Below are 15,789 nucleotides of genomic sequence, written 5' to 3' on the forward strand. Positions count from 1 at the left end.
AAATCTGTTTTCAGCATCCTTCAAGGAATGTCATTAATCTGAGATACAGGGACAGAAATGTGTGGGGAAATGCCGCATTTTGTAAATCTCATGGTTCTTGAATTTTCTATCTGGTAAGGTAAGTAACTGGAACAGAGGGCATTAAAAAACTAACACAAGCACACTACAGCTCTTCTAATGGATATTTTCTGTGGATCTCAACCAAGGAAACAAATTTCAAGAAATGAGGGTTATTATTCTCTCACAGTTTGTGAGTAACTCACAAGCTCTCCACTGTAGCAGTGTTTCTTCCTGTTTTTCCTTCCATACAACCAGGTGCTTCATAGCAGCAATTGCTATTCTTGCTTAGTTGAAGAAAACTTTAGTAGGCAGTACTTCTGAAGTCAATTTGGGTCTGAAATGCATGCAGGCTTATTGCCAAAATTATTTTTTAAATCCCTCAATCAGACATTTCTAAGTGTTTAAAAAAAGCCATCTTTATTGTTCAGAGAAACCTAGAATTTGCCAAGTTTCACCAGCATTTTTCTGAAATGTTGGGAGCAACCTCTAGAAATACCTATTTTCTACATGGCATTTAACTGACTTATCCTACTTTTTTTCCTGCACTGATCCTATTTGAAGGATCTTGCTCTTTTTCAAATGCTGAATAGTGACAAAACATTTCAGATAGCCATAAGATTTTTTTAATACAGTCCCTTCTCATCATTAATATGTCTGCTGTGTTTTAGCTGAAAATATTTTTGTAACTAGTGAGCTTTGCTGTTGTATACAAGAGCCCCAATAACAACAAGGGGGTTGATTAATGCAGTATGCACATACCAAGAATTTTCATGATGAGTCTCAATGGACTTGAACATTAATTGAAGGTTGCGCTGCTAAAGTAATTTCTTCTTCTATTTCTTTGTTGGTCAAGAACAACTAAATTGCATATTCTGAGTTACAGCACTTGAAAATGGTTGTTAAATCCAAAGGGATGGAAAGGAGTTTGAAGTTAGCATATTAAGCACATTTTGTTCTGGACATGATCTTAATTTACATTGTATTGCATTAATAGTTTCTTTAATGTTAGATTTCTCCACTGTCTTGAGTGGGAGATCTGAAAATATGTGAATTATGCTTTCAATTGTTTTGCTGTAAAAAGACAACTGTTTTCTACTGATCTGAACTAAAAATATAATTCACATTTTAATGACATTTTAGACACATAGTCACTAAAAATAAGTAATTCAATAAGGAATTTAGCAGCATTTAGAAGACAATGTTAAGAGCAGGTTGAAAGTTCCATGATCCACTGGTTATATGACTGACAGCAGAATCTGATTTTCAGTAGAATTAAGTGCTCTTTACTTTTTTTTTTTACCAGATTAAAGGGCATGTAAACACATTTTTAGACATATTCAGTCTTGTTTTGTGTGGTTTGACTATCAAGAAAGGATCTCAGTTCTAAGGAATCATGCTGATGCTTTTAGGCAAACACAGATCATGCCATTGCTCTGAGATGCTCAGATGCAGGAGCGAAGCACCTGTGCAGAAGAAATTCATGGAATTGATCCAGGGTTGAAACAAGACTTTCCTGTGACCCTCGATCATGGTTGTCAACAAAGCCTGAACTATTTCCCTTATTTAAAAATTCACTAATTCCCAGCCAATTGCTTCAGGCTTACTAATTACCCAACCATTTCAGAATATCTCTTCAAGCCTAGAAGCAGCAGGATTTTCAAGGAACATTTTTCCTTTACTTTCTCTTTTCAACACAAGAGATCAAATAAATTCAATTAAATCTCATTGTAAACGCACAGCATTTCCAGACTAACAAAAATACAGTACATTGTAGGTGAAGAGATGCATCAAAACCTTAGATTTTATGACTGTTTGTAAATAATTAAACCTATTCCACTATCTCCAAAAAATATTCTAGGAAAGCCACGTTGGAAGAGGCTGGAAGCCTTACCAGTCTCTTCTAGTGAAGGCCCATTGGAGAATACTTTGTAAACACCAACCTACAACACTCATTAGGGATCATCACTGATTCTAGAAGTGTCAATATACTCTGTTTGGATTAGTATTAGTATTAGCAACATATATGGGTATTGCCCAGATATTTGTATAGATGAAGGCATAGATAAAGACTTAGTCTTAGCTGGACTTCTCAGTGCCAGTTTAATGACAGGACAAATGCATTTCTTGCAGACCCTATAAACTGGATTTTTTTTCTGCATCGCCAAACATTGAAAGTGATCAGTCTGGAAGCACTTTTTGACACTAAGTGTTGGAGAGACAGAAGTCTCATCTCATTATCCCAGTTCTGCTCTCTTACAAGCAATACTCAAAGATTCCCAGGGGAACAGAAGCTGCCATTTAGTGATGATGTCAGTTCCTACCTAGCTATACTTACTTTTTCAGAAAAGTCTTTTTGGGGTTGAGCTAGTCATGATGTTTGTTTGGTTATTGTTTTTCCAAGTGAAATTTTAAAATTGCAGGGAATAAAAGCAAAGTGGGCAGAATGTCAAAAAAGGGGGGAGAAGAATGACAGCTATGACAACTAACCTGTAAACACAGTGAAATCATTTATTTGCCCATAATCTGTTCTAGCTTTAGCATTTCTTTGATGACTCATTTATGATGTATCACTACTTCTATTGGCTGGGGGTTTATCTGAGCTATGGTTTGACAGTAGAGCAAGAGTGAGTTGCAGAATCCTAGCACCAGACTGAAAATGGTACAGTTACAGAATAGTAAATGCCCATCTGCTGTAAAGTCCTATTCTTCTGAGGGAGTGTTTTTGAGAGCTTGCAGGGACTTTTGTGTCTACTGTGACACTCAGTGGGTGAGTCAGGCCCAGCTCTGTTAGTCAACACCTCTCTGATGCTTTGTGGGTTAGTTGGTCTTCCTTCAGTAACAGCACAGGCAGCCTGAGCCCTCTGACAGAGTCCTGGAGTGCTCCCACAGCAAACACATCCTGTGCCTGCAGTTATCTGGGTCACACCTGCCCTATTTTAAGATCTGAAAGCACACAGAAGCAGCACTGGGTCTCAGGGCCCAAAGTGTGTGGTGCTGTGCCTGTTTCCTGCTCTCTTTAACTACAGAATTCTGAACAGCAAGCTAGGCTAAGTGTATTTCCAGCACAAAGCTTTGCAGCTCTGAACGTGGCATCCTGCATAGATCACCTACTTCCCCACCAGCTGCAATTCTCATGAATATGCAGTTATCCAAATCCTCTAGAGGAACAATATGTAAAGATACTAAAAGCAAACTGGTTACTTTTCTCTCCTTCCAAACCATAGTTGCTTGGCTTCCATCTTTATTTATGCTATTATATATTTAATTTTTTTTTATTTTTGAAACTTCCTTTTTTCCCCCTATATTTAGGAATGAATGCAGTTGGTTATGAACAAAGTAAGACCAAGAAGTTATGGTTAGAGAAGGATTTCTTAACAAAAATAAAACAAATGAAGAAGAGATTGAAGAGCAGGCTCAAGAAAGAAACAGGAAGGATGAAAAAGGGTGACAAAAAGCAGAGATACAAACCAAAGGACAAAGTTGTGCAAAGAAGAGCCAGAGGGTAGGAAAGTAAGTTGCAAGTGGCAGAGAGGAAGAATGAAGGTGACAGAGGAAAAATTGTTGCAGGAATTAAAAACAACTCCCCTAAGACTCAGCATTTACAAAAAGATCCTTCCAGATAATGTTCTCAGATCAGTTTCAATTTCCTTCTTTCACTATGTATGGTGGTTTCCATACAATACTGTTAATAGTCAGAGGAAACATTTTTATTTTAAATTTAGAGTCCAAGTCATTTATCACATTTGTTTCTGTTCAGGTGGCTGTAATTCCAGGCTGGCATGACAGAGCAAGAATTAATAGAATTAAATGATAATTTAAATTCTTCATGTTGAATAGTCAGCGGGATTGAAGAGAGTTATGCACATTAGTTCCACTGAATATTCTGTTAAGCTTATATTCATTACATAGGTTCTTTCTTACTTATGTGATCTTTCTAAATTGAGAATTTCATCCAGTCTTTTGTCTATCACCCCTATTCAGACTCCTTAGGTTTTCCTCAATAGAGACACAAGTCCCAGACTTACCACTTCTCAATTATTTTTAAAGAGATTTCTGTCCTTTAAAATGCTGCACCTAAAGAGTTAGCAGATAAAGAAGTCACATATGTATAAGGTTTGCCTTAAGGCCAGACAGGATGGATACTCAGATAAGAGATTCAAAAAAGGGATGCTGTGCTTTACAAATGCAATTCATTTCAATGCTTATTAAAACAGACACATGAAATAAATACATGTGTAAACAAAACATGCATTATATACACACACAACTTATCTATCACAGTATGTAAAGCCTAAAAAACTTGTAGACACATTGGTGTTTGCAAAACCACTTAGTTAACAATGAAGCCCTAGATCCTTTTAGCCTGGTTTTGTATCCTTCAGCATGGTTTTGTATGGATCAAAGTATTCTTAATATCAAAAGAATTACAGCGATCTTTAGTCAATGCAAAAAAAAAAAAAGTGCAGAGAATGTTAGCTATATAGATCATTGCACATAGCTTGCTTTTCTGTTTTTTTCAGTGAATAGAAATGAACTTGCCTACTGCCACCCAGATTTCTTTCTGAACTGTGTTGCTTTCAGTTATGCTAGCTCTCACTTTGGGTTTCAATATATACATTTGAATGAATATTTTTTAAAGGACGTATCATCTCATTAGGTAAAATATTGTAATAAATCTTTCACTTTTAAAAGATAAACACAATCAATATCCTCTCATGGCAGCATCTACCCACTCATTTTCCCCTATGTCACAGTAGACAATTAGAAGTCATATTTTTGAGAATGGCTTTCCAGTGCCTAACGCAGTCATTTTACTGATACTGTTAATTAGGTGCAGAGTGATGAATTCTTAGCTGATCAAGTGGGAAAATGCACCATCCCAATCAAAAGGAAAAAAAACCCCAGCACAAAAACCACTTTCCACACTGAGCAGCATTTACACTCCACTGTGATGTGTCCTCTCAGCCACCACTCCAGAACTTTCTCCCTGCTCCTTTGCAAACCTGGTGAGAGCCAATGTGGGTCTGCTTTCAGCACTTGGCTGCTCTGTGCAGTCTCCAGCACAGAGGGGAAACAGCATTCAGTCTGGGGGCAAACACAGAGGCTCTCAGCTATTCTAATTCAGAAAGATTCTGTGCTCCTGCACCCAGCCACCACTCTGACACTCAAAAGAGAATCACAGAAATTATCTTCTGCAGCTTGTCACGGCATAGATACTTTGAAATTATTTTGAGTTTCAATGCAAGTACTCTCCCAAGACAACTAAGTTTCAAGGCCCCAGATGTATATCCCATGAGAATTCTCTGCTGTGATATTCTCTAACAGAGTAAAACTGCTCTGTTCAAGTCTCTTGGGCATATGTCTATTCACCAGAAAAAGGAAAACTATGACAGAAAAATCCCAAACTTGCATGATACTAGTTGAAATCAAAGTGGAATCACAATCTTTTTGATCATGCAGTGGCAATGGAGAGGAAGTGCCATTATACACAAGCATATTCTTCCCTATTTTCATATGTCAGGAATCTATTAGAAAAATTAGGTTTACCTTTGGTTATTTATATGAATTTATCTAAAAAAATTCAAAAAAGAAACCCAAGCATAAAATGAGTAATAATATATTTTTTAAAAATTCCAAAGAAAGCAGAAAATAAAAGTATTGATATCTCCCTGTAGCTAATTTCCAGCTGTTACAAAATTTAACCAAGACAATTGCACATCATAAGGAATTGCTGCTGTTTTTCTGTGGCACACAGGATGGCAGACACAATGGTAGAGCCTGACTTGAAACAGAGGTCCCCAAACTGCATGAGCATCAACCCCTGGTCTAGATAAAACTGGGAGTCATAGATGAGTTTGGTCTCCTAAAGGTACAGTTTCACTTGAATACAATAGATATGTAACTTTCAAAATAAAAATAAATCTGTGGATTAAAACAAAAATTCAGCGAACTTGTAGGCACAACAGTAGGAACTGACAGGAACTGCCATCAGTTAGAGTATCTAAGGCAACTGCAATAAATTGCTTTATGGATTTAGGGAAAAGTTGGTCTGACAAGATCAAAGAAGAAGCAGTGGTTTATATTCACGGAAATATTTTGGAGAACAAAGTTTTCATGGCTAGCATCTTCAGAATTAACCCTTTTTTTTCAGCCAGGCCTTATTATGGTCACAATTTCTACAGAGGTTAGGTCATAATTTGTTTGGGTTTTGGGGCTGTTTTTTTGGGGGTTGTTTTTTCTTTGGTTAAGGTTCATATCCCACTCACATTGCAGCTCCATTTGCTAGCAAGGACTTCAATGAAAGATCACACACTTGCAACTGAGATGAAAAGATACGGAAAGGAGATTGTAGATAGATACAGCCAGTGAAATAGTTAACAAAAATTGTTTGCCATTTCTAGTCAGAATAATCATCACAATTTTTCAGATGTCTCGTGGCATCATAAATTAATGCTCTCCAGCTGATTTGTACTTCTTTTAATAAAATATAAAGCTAGTTAATGCTGCATATTGTACTGTTCTATAGTACCATTAGCAGCTATGTGCATCACAAATTGTAGAATTTTACCTCCCTAATGTTCAGGATCTACTCTTAAATAGAGCAATTTTAATTATATATACATTAATCAAAACTGTTCAGCAGCATCATTCATGGTCATATTTCTCATTCACAGCAGTTAGCTGCTCTTTGAAACTTGGGCTATGCCCATTAAGCTCTGGGGCTACATGGCATGCCTTGATTTTCTTTTGGGGCAAGTTCCTACATCTAAGATTTCTTTGCAGAAATATTTGGTATTTTCATTTGAGATGTAATGAGCTTTCCAGACTTTTCTAACAATTAAGTCATTAGGTATATGTTTTTTAGGCAGAACCCCCAAAGAGATGTCAACTCGTTAGGAATAAATTCTTTTAATATTTCAGCTGGATACATGTAAATATTCCTCTCTCCTAAACATAAATGAGCACCTGTATATCTCTAGCTTTTTTTTTTTTTTTTTTTTTAGAAATAAAAGAAAGAAAAGCCCCATAAAGGTCAACAAAATCGGAATTTAAATGAACAGACACTGGCAATTTCTAACTATGCAAGTATCTGAAGGCTAGTATTTATTTATATGCTGAAGGGCTCTGCAGTGCACTGGTGCCTCACTTCATTGAGGGTAAGAGGGACTGGTTTCAATTTGTCATGGCAAATGAATGTGTGAAATCTAATCTCTAATTCAGACAATGAAACCTGAGAACCAATCTCAGATTTAATGCCGAAAATACAAGAAAAAAATTCTGCGGGTTGTTAAGATCTGCCTGATTTTACCTTACTGGCTGGGTTCCACTCCTTGTGAAATACCTCTGACTTAGAATCATGGGCTTTTTAATAGCACTCTAAATTAAACTTAATTCCACATTCATATCCTCTGTACTAAAATGAATGCTCTAAGTTTAGAAGCCATTGTGAAGTTTAAATCTGTTTGAATTACTGATCACGTTTCAGACCTATTTTAAATAACTTTTAGAATATACACATTGAAGTTTCTGGTGAAGGTACTGTAAGATCTGTAAAACATTACTATGATTTGGTAATAGCATTATTCATAAACTAATAATATAAATAATAAATGTTGAAGTTGAAACATAGAATTCTTTCTCCTCTGAAACAAAATTCTTCTTCATATCCAGTGTATTTATGACACATCCCAATGATTCAACAGTAGAGCTGAAGTTACCTGTCCTTATAGGCAATAAAGTGTCAGGCTGCATACCTTTCCATAATCACCACAATCAGAGGTGGTTACATGTCCTCCTTTGAATTAATGGATTGCAAATCTATGACAGGTCACATTTTGTTGATTAAAAAAAAAATACTTGGGAGGATTTATTCTGATCATTACATGGTGTAATCAAATGGCTCTGGCAGTGACTATAAAAACTCTGACAAACTATTTTTTTTTGTGGAGAAGTCTTCTTTGAATTGTAAACATAGTCAGTTGTCTCCCTTCAGGTTCACTTCAGGCTTTGCCCTGACAGTGTGCACATGCACAGCCTGTTATCCTATTAGCACCATAAAATCAAATTTCTAAATGCCTGGACTCTGATGAAAAGTGCATCTCTCTTATAAAGGCAGATTGGGGTTGGGCACAGCCATGGTTCAGGGACAAGAGTTTGTGGAGATAAAAATCTACTCATGAGTGACAAACTCTCTTCGTCTCCCTCCTTCCCAAGTCAAAAGAATCCATGCATGTTTCAGTACTGAACCCTATGCTACCTATTTGCAGGAAAGATGAATATTAGGAATTGTATTTTAGGCTGCTGTTTTACTTAAAAATATAGATGAAGTGAGATTCAAAATTAAACAAATGCTCTCTTGGTAAAATCATAACTTTCAGGCAAAAAATGCCATTTGCTAGCAGAACATGCACATGAGCCATGGCCTCTTCTCAGAAAGCAGCAAAAGGTAATGTACCCAAGGTCATAGTGACTATTCTTCCACTGTCATTTCCATGAAGTCACAAACCACCTATTTCTCAAATGCCTTAGAAATTTCAAAATTTTAAAAAAACCCAATGTTATAGGGGCACCAACATTTCTCAAGCAAACTGCTGATCTCTAAAATATCTATGTTATATTTTTTCTGTACTTCAGAGGTACTGTCTGGAACAATTAATTAAAAAAATTATCTACATAAATGGATACACTAGCTCTATATATAGACTTAGTCAAACAGAGCAGATAATAGGATAATTCTCCACTCTTTGCTACACACAGAAAATTAATTACCAAGCAAATACATGCTTATTTTATTGCATCAGTGCTAGGCAAGTCAGTTCAGAAAAGCTAAATTTCATGCTTTTTTCATGCTTCAACCCCCTCAAAGTGTGGTTTTCCAACTCATTTAGGAAACAAATGAAGGAAAGGTGAGTGGTTTATGGACACAGGTTAACACTATGAACTGATGCAAAGAAATAAAAAAGCTGAAAAGTTCCTGTGCGCTTGAAGGAATAACAGCTGGTAAGGTATTACACAGCAACTTTCATTTACTGTCAACTATTAAACTACAGTAGGGCAGAAGGCTGAAAATAAAATAAACTCAGCCATACATGACCAGTCATTCTCCTTTCAGCAGCTTTGAACTCTGCAATGGATGATGCAGTGAATGTGTGTGCTGGAAGCATTTGCAGAACAGGAATCTACTTGCTCTGCAGATCTAAACTGGAGCAATTTCAACCACATAGGAAAACTTTGAGAACATTAATTATATTGTGTATTACAAGAAAAAAAAGTATTATAGTGCAACCAAAAGTAAACAAAACTTTGACAGAATTTAATCTAGAAGTCTTCTAAAAGTGTCCTTCAAACAAATGGCATCTCCTCCTCACTAATTCTCTTAACAAAAGGCTGAGTTAGTGTTATCCTTGTTTAGCAGAAAATATGGAAAATTAGGAAAAGGTTTTTTTTTTTCTTTTAAATTATCCCTCTTGTTATTTAAAGCTATTCATTTTAGAACTGTTTTTCTAGTGGAACAGTTACAAAAATATCACATCATAAGGGAACCAACATTCCCTAGCAATGAGACATCTGTCTAGAAGAAAACATGTTCATACTTGCAGGACTTGCAATGAAATCTACAACACTTCAATAATTTATGTTCACTTTCAAAGCTTCTGTTTTGATCACATGAAAAATCAGGCTTGAAGAATTCCAAGGAGCGGAAAGCACAACCAGCTGAATCCAAGACTCCAGTGACTTTCATTCTTACAGCTCACATAGAAATGTGACATATGTATACCAAAGTGAAGATGCAAAGCCAGCCATAAAATGAATTTAGAATGGGTTCATCCAACTGATATCACCTCATCAGCATTGTACAGATGTCCACAGCTCCACATGCGCCATTTACAGATAGAATATGTTCATATTATGGTTTCAAGAGTACAAAATCTCTAGGCTCATATACAAAAACTAGTTCACGGTCTAAACAACGCATTAACATTCCATATGATACAGGAAATAGAACTCTAGAAATGTTACATTCAACAACTTAAAAAAAAGAGCAGCATCTGCAGTTCCCATTTCCCCCCCCCTTTTTTTTTTGGTACAACTTTTAATTTATTTTAATGTCATACAGCATTTTAAGGCACAAGAAGAGGTCGTTCAAGAATACTTATTGGCTTATTAATCCAGACTGCATTCTTAAACAGAAAAAAAATCAAATTATCTGTAAATAAACTACTAATTGAGTTCATCTTAAAACTGGTAATTTGTAAAGTAGTCTAATAATTTTCACTTTAAGGATTAATTCACCTTTAATTTTGTTGCTATAGAAACGTTGTGACTCAATAATTGGATATTGTGCTATTAAAAAAAAATCAGAGAAGCCACAGATGGACACTGAGGCATCCAAATTCCTTGTGTAGTTTTGAAAATCTTGGCCTAAAAACATGTGGTAGATTATTTTTATTAGTGTATTTCAAGACCAGAGTGAATAACCTGAATTAGCAGAGCAATCTGGTCTGGTTTGACAGTTGGCCTTTCTTGGAGGGTGATTTTAGATTGGAGACATTCTGAGGACCCTTCCAACCGGAATTATTCTGTGCCTTTTTAGAAACAGTTCCTGAATGCATCTGCTGGAAGATTTGTACACTGACAGTTTAGGTAAGGTTGAGTACCATGTTACACAGTGACAAGCCAGATTACAATCCACATTGGATCACAAAGTAAATCTCTCTCTTGGAAAAAAACACACCCTGCTGCTGTTAAAAGGAAAGAATCCATGGAGTAGAGCTACAGGACCCGAGAGACCTACACCAAATTTATTTTAGCAACAATCACTGCTTAATCTGAATTATCCTGACAGACAACTATGCAGATACTTGCCTACACCATCAAGCTTCTGATTTTAGAAAATGCATTAAGGTTTTTTCCTGGCATATATCAGTGTGTAAAGGGTAAGATTTTATGAGGAATTTACCTTCCCAGAATTGCAAAAGAATGCATATATAACCTTGCCAAGTCAGTGTAAATAAGAAAGTGAAGAATAATTAAAATGCCTGGTTTACCTTAATTGACAGCAGACTTGGTTCAGCCACAAGCTCAGTACATCACAGTAAACATTACAGCTTTTTGATCTTTCATTAAACTGTTACCATGAACTAGAGCAGTAACTTGCTTGTTTTTAAAGGTAGTTTAAGACGATCAGGACTGTGTCTTAAGTTAAAACTATTCTGAAAAACCAGTTGAGAGAAGGTATGACACCACATGGTCATGAACTGTGGCTACAACTGGACAGAGCCAGAGCACAACTGTGAGTGGACATATGATGTCAAATATCTCATTTCTGAGTAGAAAGTGAAAGGTGGATAGCAAGTGTACTATTAATAGAAAATAAACACAAACAATAACTTTCTTAAGCAATTGAGAAAATATTCCAAGTGGCTTTGTCAATTTAATTTCTATAAATTGTGCAGCAGTCCAAAATTTTTAATATTAAGAAATTCCTGTTAGTTCACACAAAGTTCATGGAGTTTTTTGTATGGAAGCAGATCTCCAGCCTGTACTGAACTGTTTTCAGTGCCTCGAGTACTCACAATGATGTGTTTCAGTAGCAAAGCCAAGAACCAAATTCCTCATTGTTGCTACTTTCATGGATTTTGTCCTCACAAATAAAGGACATGGAGTGGTAATTCAAGCTCTGATTCAGTTTCTTAATGAACTTTAACCTCCAGAAGCCAAAGACACACCATCTCCCCTTTCCCCTTATGTTCTTTTTCCCTTGAAGTACTAATTAATTCTATATCTAATGGAAGCTCTTTTTTCTAACATGTGCCAAGACCTTAATACAAGCAATTGGGCAGATCTTCAGTATAGCTTCATTGACTTTTAATGATTTACAACAGATGAGAATCTGTCTTCAAAAAGTATACTACTAATTAACTTATGAAGAGTTGGCTGCTTGCAGTATTTAATATAATTCTTGAATGTTCCTAGGCATGCATCTGAATTTCAATGAAACTTGTACCAATAGATAGATATTGACATTCTCATGAATACCAAATGAGTTCATCAGCACTTGTCCTGCAGTGGTGAATACCTGCTGAATTTTTAATTGACTGGCCTTCAAATGAAACTGCTGGCCACATATCAGGCTCCAACAGCTTTTCATCAAATCTCAAAATCTACCAACTTTTCCATCTTTTATTTGTGACATGGACCGAGAAAATAGGAGGGGAAAAAGGAATTCACAGAGAGATGAGAGGCAAGAATGTCACACACCACAGGCATGCTTACTGCACTGAGATTTTGGCATAATTCAATACAGTACATCCGTAAGGATGCGATTCCAGTCTGAAAAGGGTCTATCAAAAAAGATGAATCTTTTACACTTTTCCAAATAAAGCCATTTGCTTAATAATTAAGAGAGATTTGGGATGCCTTGTGGCAAAGGGCAAAGGTTAGAAGTACACTTCAGTCTTTCAAAAGTGGTTTTCATGCAGCAGAGACTCTGTCAGCTCTGGCAATGCACCTTAAGCTCTTGGCTGCTTATTATCTGATAGCAGCCCCTTACGGCATCCTTCTATTATGGTTTGGCAGCTGGTTCACATCCATTTCCTGCACATACAGTTTCCCCCTAGTTTAAAATGGGTCAGAGCCAGGTCATCTGCAACACTGCTGTTAACATTGACACTGCTTGCAAAATGGCAGTGAGGAAAAATGAAAGGTAATATGGAGGCCGAAGGGGAAATAGAGAACAGCAGCAACAAAGAGTTGTTCTTCCCAACTAAACACTAATGCATCTGAAAGCATTTGCAATTTGCAGAGACTAAAGAGAGTTAGGAGTGAAGGACAAAGCCAGAAGCCTACTGTAGTTAAAGGTAATTGACCTTGAATGTGAATTTAGCAGTAAGAGAGAGCAGAGAAGATTGTAGGTACGGGAGAACAGCATGCTTTACTTTTTTCAGATGAATGCCATCTTATTTAAATGGGAAAAGTAGATACTATGGAAGAGTAAGAAAGGAGCAAATAAAGCCTATGTATCTAGTGATGGCTGCAATTTCTGGTGAAAAATAAAGAAAAATCCTGGAATAAAAATTCTTAGCTATACCATTAGTTAAGAGTCCTCATATGGAAAATACTCAGAATCCCGTGAAGTGAAATTGTTTTTGTGAGAGACTGATTATGTCTTATCCCTCATCTGAAGTTTCAATATGTTTGAGTCCCATTGATATTGGCTAGATTAGAACACCATTCTGTGAAGTTAGAAACAAAATAAAAAATATCTGGGATGCAGGAAAGAGACATGCAAACAGATCATTGCAGCATACACACAATTAAAATTAATTTCAGATATAACTATCCCTATTATCGGGATTCCATACATAATGGCATATATAATATATATCTATGTAAAAGTTGTAGCACTAACTCATTTGTCCTCATTGCTGTAAGAGACTAAGAGAATTCCTTATCTTGGAACAGGGAAATGCACATAACTTCAAAATCTATGTACTAAGGGAGAATATGCTGCTTAAACAATGGAAGAAGAGATTAAAATCAACACCTCTCCACCACACCAGATGAATTCTGGTTTTGGAAATTTGGTGGCCTGAAACAGTAAAACAGATGGGGAAAGTATGAGAGATTAACTCTAGTTCTGTAACAGAAAAGAATTTACAATATCTCTTTGCACATGAAACGATTTCCTGTTCCAAACTCAAAACAAAACTTATATGAGCAGGAAAATGAGTAGAACTCTTTCACCCCAGTCTTTTTGGAATAGGACCTATGAATGTCATCAACAAGAACATTATAATGAAAAATAATCCTAAAATACTCCAAATGATGAATTCAGTTTTCTGAAGCAAATATAAACATTCAGATGTGCAAGAAAAGTTACTACTGGTCTAAGGGCGGACATATAAATTCTGTCATGTGATCAGTTCAAAACATAAAAACATTCACCCACACATGCTCCTTTCTTAATGCTAGTTTCTTAACTTCTTATCGCCCTTTTTGATTTTACACAAGGTGATTTATATGGGCATTAATATAAGGTATAATAACCTCAGAAAAGCATATAAATCTACAGGGTTTTAAGTGTGTACATATATTTTTTTCTCCCTCCTCACTTTCACCACAACTGAATTCGTGTACATGAGTAAGCAATTTCAACACAAAGTGATAGAACAACTTTTACTTTGTCTCAGTGGAGACTTTAAGATTTGGAAGCATTAAAAGGGATTGTTTTTCTCCAGCAAGGCCAAGAGATATCCTGCTATATTGTAGGAAGCAGAACAGATTGCCATTTTTTTCAAAAGGTTTTTTCCTTTTGTACCATACAAGTAGCTGAAACACTCCCTAAATGCTCAGAGCCCTCCTGGGAAGAGAAGCTCCTGGCTGCAGCCTCTCACTGAGATATATGAATATGTTGTGAGTCCTCCTTCTTTCATCTTGGTTAAGGATCAACTAAATGTTAAATTCTAGTGTGAGAAATCAGGGTTGTTCAGGAAAGTGCTAATTTTTCCCAAGTTCAACACCTGGGAATGGAGAACCACAGAATTAGCTCATACATTCACTCAAATCTGGTGATTGGAAGCATTCTCATAGAAAGCCAAGTCTGCCTTTTGTATTGGGGTCTCATATACAGACTCATATCTGAATTCAGAAAGCTTAGAACAGCTGCTGGTTTAGGGTGAAAGTATCCTTTTGGAAAAAGGATAATATTTCCATGTTGAAAGACAACCCACTTTCAAGAAGATGGTTCATACAGGAAAGCAGCCTGGATGCCTTAGCTGATTTGAGTATGATTCATTCACTTCAAACAGTCCTGCATAAACAGACACAATTATTAAAGAAGAGCTGCATAATTTTCCATTCATTAGGGGGGTTTTATTTGCTCTCATTTTTTTCCTTTGAGAGAGAAAATTTCTCAGTTCAGAATGATTCTATTCTCTCAATACCACCAAACTGGTTTTTGCCTTTTGGAACCCTCGATATGGAGCTCAACTCAGCAGCACCATTGTAGTCCCATTTTAAATGTTTCTTGCTTGTATAGACTTTTATAATATTAAAGGGACTTCTTTCTGTTTAAAATGGTGCTCTTGGAGCCCTGGTTCATTTTAGTTTTTCTTGTAATACTCCTGAGGATGTCAAAACGTAGGCCTCATGCCAGAAGATGAATTCCTGTAAATGCTGTAACTACACAACATAACAAACCCACACCACAAAAATTTTCTAGTAAAAAACAAGGTACAGTATTTGAATTGGACATCTTTTGTTTTTTAAATAAATGAAAGGAAACAATTCTGTCAGACTTTACTATGTCAAGGCTTTGTGAATATTGATGTTTCTAGCAGTAGTTTTATCCCATTAAATATGGATTTAGTGCTTCTGATAAATGTCTAGAAACAGATTATTATGTTAGGAGCAATGAACAAGTGGTTCATTATACCTGTACTACACTTGGCTCTGGTATGAGTAGCTGCCTGGAGTGCATCTATCCCTGTATTCAGAAAGATACTGAGTTCTAGTGTAAAACTGCGCAAATTTAGCAGCACTAAACTGACTGCAGCTTTACTGCTAGCACTTTTAAATGGTGCATTTGTTTAATTTCCCCACTGACTTAGACCAGAATCCAGAGCACTTCACAGCACAAAGGCATAAGGCTCCTACAGAAAAGATTGGAACTGCACTCCATGATTTGCAGCATACTCAGTTATCTTGGTGGTGAGGAGAAGATGCTGA

The sequence above is a fragment of the Fringilla coelebs genome (genome assembly GCF_963513975.1).
Source record: "Fringilla coelebs genome assembly, chromosome: 8".
In the NCBI taxonomy this organism is placed as follows: domain Eukaryota; kingdom Metazoa; phylum Chordata; class Aves; order Passeriformes; family Fringillidae; genus Fringilla; species Fringilla coelebs.